Raw genomic sequence first — 6,342 nt, forward strand, 5'->3', positions numbered from 1 at the left:
TTAGCTGTATTAAACATTTAAAACGAGTTATTAAATGCTACTGATTGAAATGGTTCAATAAACGACTTCAGCTCCAAAAAATTAAGAAAAAACTTTTGAATTAAATAAATCTAAATATTTTGATATTTTTTTTTTTTTTTTTTTACAATGTAGTATAAAAAAATGTTTGTCTAGGACTTACGGTTAGTTTTAATCTACCACTGCGTATCTCATATACATTCGACCTATATTGTTCATACAGGGGCATCTAACAGTAAACATAAAACATTCTTCATCACCTTTTAGATTTCTAGTAAATTGAAAAGTATAGTTTTTGCTGGTTGATTATAACCACGGTTTCGAACTATAAGAATACACATTTAGTTTAATTTAATTTTTTGAATAGGTGAAATGCCTATCTAGAGTCTAAACCGTAGAGTTAACATTTTTTACGTATCATTTTAATCACCATCCCGTCTACAAAAGCAACTTTATGTGCTTTTTACTAATTATATGCCTTAATATTGTTTTAATATTTCAACTAATAATTATGTTACTATTGCTGACAAATTATTTGTTTAAAATGAGCTTTGGTAACATTTTTGGTGCACTTTGAAATGTGTTTCATATCTGTGTGTTATCCCCAAAACGAAATCGAGTATAATGTTTCTATACTTTATACACTACGTTACTGTATACTAACTATAAGGTAAAGTTACCATTTTAATTGCATTAGAAAACGAAATTAGAACTCCAAATGGCTATTACAATTATATGGCTCTAAGCTCCCATGTCAAATTGTTTATTGCTTTGATTTCTATAACTGTACAGTCGTAATAAGAGTAAGTATGGTACCTTTTATAATGCAATTAGAATTAACCATTTTCCATCAACCCTTTTAGTTAAATGTAAAAAGTAAACAAAAAAGATAAATTAAATTACATCTTTCGCCATGTTTATACAGGATATAGTAATATAATACTATACTTTACACATTGTTTGGTGTAACTATTAAAATTTTTGGTTTTGTAATATAAAACTACAAAAATATAATGAAATAAAAAACGAAAGAAACACGAATACAAATAATGAAAACAATAAATGTTCGAACATTCATGTCATAGTAACTTTATACTTTATTTATTTATTTAATTAATTATTTTTTCTTTATAAAACAGGCAATTTAATTCAACCCGCAATAGAAATTATTTTAAAATAAGTGTCATCTGAAATAAAAATATCATTCCAAGCTTTGTCATGCAAAATCATTAGTCAAACCTTAATCGCTTTTTTAATAAGTAAGGGGTCTCCTTTTCTCATTTTTCTAAATTAAAACAATAATTTAATTAACTACACAGTAATTTTTAATGTTTTTCGTATCATAATTAATTTTTTTTCAGTATTATTAAATAAAAACAAAATAATGCTTATATAATTACAATTCTCAATTCAGACTCGTGTAAATTATGTACATTTTAGTATAATATGTTTTTTTGCAATAATTTTTAATGAAATTATAATGAAGACAAATAAAAACATCGGTGCAAAATATATTAAACTCTATGTATAAAACCGACAAGGAACATTATAGATACTTAGGTTGAATATAAGGTTTTAACCAAACAGAATTATCATGAATAAAATAAATATATTTTAATCACACAGTCTGTAAGGAGCCATATTACATTGTATTAGATCGGATAGGAAAAAACTATTTTTTACCTTTATTTTCACTTTATATTATATTTCATGTTTTAACAAAACTGTTAACATAAAAAAACATGAATATAAAACACGAAATCAAAAAGGCACCATTACTCTCATTACGTGACTATTATTATTCTCTTAAATCAGATATTATCTTGATAATACTCGTAAACTTTTTCAACGACCAGTATCTGCAGTAATCTGCACTATCTAACGGATCCTAATGTTTGACTTTCATGGCCTAAGCTCGGGATCGAATATTGTTTTTTAAGCATAAAATATTAAAATATTATCAATTAAATAAGCCAATTATTATTCACGGTTATAATTTTTAAGGCCATAATCATTCCACCGTGGTCAGCGTAGCAATACATATCATTGTAAATTTCTCTACGCCATGCATACAGTACCTAGTGCAATTCGTAACCAATTTTATTCTAACATAGATTAAAATCTCAAGGAAATCAATCCACGAATTTACATAAAACTGTCATTTAAGTCGGCCATTAGTGTAAACCTATACGATCAAATAAGTGTTAAAACTAATTAGACCGATTATCTATTAAGCACATGGTTCCAGGCAACGTACTCGTACGCGACCTTGGTACTGTAATTATCTCCGCGGCGCAATGCCGCCTAAGAACAACACGCTTATCAATAACCAGTCCCCTGCATGCAACAGTAAACAGAGTGACTCAAGTGATGAAGCAAAATTATTAAAAATTGTCATAGCTAAAAATACTCAAAACAAAAAACAGCTCTGACAACTGACAGCACAGATTTGATAATGAAAACTGGAAAACTTTCTACATTCCCAGGTAACTCACCTACATCAAAAATAAACAACAAAAACCATAACAAATTTATATACACCACTGCTAGCTAACCGCTACGAAGTACTCAACGTCATAGAGGAAGAAACAAATAATGAAAAATATGTCGAAAATGACCAAATGCAAACCGACTATATCATTCAGCCACCAACCCCCTCCACCAATATTTACTACTACACAAGTCAAACATTAAATATTCTACTACCAAATAAAAACGTTGGTTGGTAATAAAGAATTCCTATGCAATACCACATATCAAAAATCTCCTCAATTTTTCCGTCATGTAATTAAATAACTAAACGATAATTATGTGGAATATTTCACAATTTGGAATCTTACCGAGTAATGTGAAAAGCCTTCACCACTCAATGTCTACTGAACTGATTACTCAAGACATCAATGAGATCGAATTTTTGGTCAGAAATGTTACCAATATAAGGAAAAAAAAACATAACAATTTTTTTGAAAAACTACCTAGTAACATACATAGCGATCTCACCAACCTCTACGACCTTTCTTCTGAATACACTCCAACAATGCTAAAACTTGAATTAAACTTCCCACCTCATCAAAGTGAATCTCTTACCCCAAGTCAACTAAATTGGTCTACCTTTAAAAAAGTAATAAACAAAGATATCAAACCCTCTATTTTATTAAAAACGTCGGACGACATCAAAAATGTCAAAGATGTCGACAAGAAAGATGTCATCAAAGAATCTCCTCACAATCTCTATCCAAAAAGCTGCACTCGAATCGGCAAAATCCTATAACCATTCAAACCTAAAAAACAAACCCTCTATCACTTAAAATTATTACTGATCCATAAAGGTAAAACAAGGAATCATTGGCAAACATTCAAGTACCCCAATGACAAGGTAAAACTTAACAAATTGAACAGCAAAATAAAAAGGGCTATCCTACACGACCGAAATCAATCCTACAATAACTATGTTGAATCACTAACCACAAAAAACTCGTCCCTCTGGAAAGCAAACAAATCTTTACTCCATCAAAATCAACCTACCCCTCCTCTAAAAAATGAAGACAACTCATGGGTCATTACCGACATTGACAGAGCACATATTTTAGCACAACACCTAGAAAACTCTTTTTCTCCTCATGATATTCAACCCAGCCATACTCAACTAAAAATTATTAAAAAGTATCTTGAAACTTCTCTACCAATGTCCATGCTTGCCAAACCTACATCTCCTGATGAAATTAACACCATAATTAAAAAAATTCCTGCCAAAAAATCCCCAGGTTATGACTTAATAACGAATTATATAGTAAAAAAACTACAACGTAAAGCTATAGTATACCTATCTTACCTTTACTATGCAATACTAAGATTATCTTTCTTCCTAAACACCTGTGAGCACTCTATAGTAATACTCAATTTCAAGCCAGATAAACCTCCTGAAAACCCAGAATCATACAAACCGATAAGTCTTCTCCCAACTTTCTCAAAAATCTTCGAAAAATTCTCTTAAAAAGACTCATTTTCTTTGCCACTGCAGCTAATATCATCTCACACACTCAATTTAATTTCAGAACCCATCACTTGACTATCTACTAACTTCATCGCACTGTCGACAAAATTTCCATCGAACTGGAGAAGAAAGAATTCTGGCCCATTGTGTTTCTGGACATCTCACACACTTTTCAAATTAAAAAAGTTCCTCACAGCACCATATTTCTTATTAATAAAATCTTACCTATTTGGCCGTTCCTTTAAGGCTCGTCTAAAAAATAGTTACTCAAACAGCTATCGTATTAGCGCAGGTGTCTCCCAGGGTAGTGACATTGCCCATTTTCTTTATTCTGTGTTCACTCACGATATCCCAAAAATACCCTTCACCTTCCTTGGTACATTTGCCAATGATACATCAGTTGCAACATTACACCAGGATTCCGTATTTGCTTGTCGGATGATCCAAAGTCACTTTGACTTGTCAATTTATAGACAAAACGATGAAAAATAAAAATCATTAAAAACAAGTCTACTCATGTAACTTTTACAATTCACAAACCTGTTTTCCCTCCTGCCACGTTTAACAACAAAGTAATTCCTACGTCAGACGAAGTTAAGTACCTAAGGTTAATTTTCGACAAACACCTTAACTGGATCTCAAATTTTAAACAAAAACGTAAATCAGTAAACTCTAGACTGCATCTTCTGAGACCTCTATTGAAATCGAAACTTTTTCTAGCCAACAAACTTACGGTACATAAATCGATAATTTTTTCCAACTTGGCTTTACGAAATTCAACTATGGGGGCCAGCAAAACCATCAAATACTAAAACCCTCCAAGCTTTTCAATCTATTTGCCTTCGCCTAATAACCTCTGCCTTTTGATATGTTATCAAAAAAAACCTCCACAAAGACCTGAACATATCAACTCTCAACGACTTAGCTAAATCCTATTACTCAACATTCCACTCAAAGCTTTGCACTCATTCAAATCCTTTAATTAAAAATATATCCTCTATCTCAATCATTCGTATAAGGTTAAAAAGACAATGGCCAACAGATCTGCTCAAAGCCTAAAAAAAAAAAAAACGGTTAACTAAGGAAAAATATTAAAAAATTAAAACCCTAATTTCTTGTCAGGTGGCACTGCTGGGAGCCTTCCTTCTCTATAATTTATGTTATTTTAGGTTTTTAAGTCATTACACTTACTCATTATACCTTATTTGTATAGATTGTAAATAAACTACTTTAAATAAAAAAAAAAGCCATAATCAATTATCGTGATGGAGATTAATTTTATTGTTTTGTTCTAAAACTTCATCGTTTGAAGGATAATATTATATTAAGTTTTTTTTTTATATAAACCGAGAATTAAATTTATTCTACTATCATCATTCCTTAATCATCAATTTTTAACTTATTAACATGATCATAATAAGGATTTATTGCCTTCGTGACTGTTTAAACAATTATTCATTTAACCAATACTTCATTGGTGATAACTGCATTTAAATAATTTATTTTTACTTTAAAACACTTTTTTTTTTGTTTTAATTCCATAGCCAGTAATATTGTGTCTTTTTCAAGTAACATATAAAAATAAGTAAACTAGTGATCAAGTTATGATGCATTTGCATTAGGAATAAAATTGTTAATTTATTTTCGAAATAAATATTTTTAATTTATTACAAATATTATTGCCAAAAAAAACTTTATCGTAAAACACTAATTTTATAAAAAATAAATGTAAAATATTCTATTTTCTAAATCTACTTAAAATTGTCTAATTTGGTATAAATAAAAAAATTGCCGAAAATATATACAATAATTTTAAGATTACCAGTGTTTTAAAAAAATATATTATAAGAAATAGGTAACCCTCATGACCCGAGATTAAATTTAATCAATAAGTCATAGGTGGATATTTGGTTAAATTTTTAGGGAGACTATACATAAATGCACATCAAAAACAATATTTTTAACTATTAAACTGATAATTATTTTTTATCAGCACTATTCGTTGGTTAAGTATTATTTTCCAATTTTCAAAAAAATGAAAAGATAATAATTGAAACGAATAACAATAATAATAAAAATTGAATAAAGTTTCGATTTTGGGGTCTGTTGAAGTATTGAAGGCCATCCCTCTCCTCGATGTCCACCGATGCAATGATCGTCCATATGATTGAATTTTTTATTCCACATATTTTAATTTCTAAATAATGGAAAATAAACTTTGAGTGCACAAAGATTTCCATTTTATTCTATAATAATGAGTTGATCACGTACTCTATTCATGCGAAAGTTTTCCAGCCAATTACAACGTTAAGACACGTACTCATATATCG

This window comes from Sipha flava, unplaced genomic scaffold, assembly GCF_003268045.1.
Source record: "Sipha flava isolate LNK unplaced genomic scaffold, YSA_version1 23_pilon_pilon, whole genome shotgun sequence".
In the NCBI taxonomy this organism is placed as follows: Eukaryota; Metazoa; Arthropoda; class Insecta; order Hemiptera; family Aphididae; genus Sipha; species Sipha flava.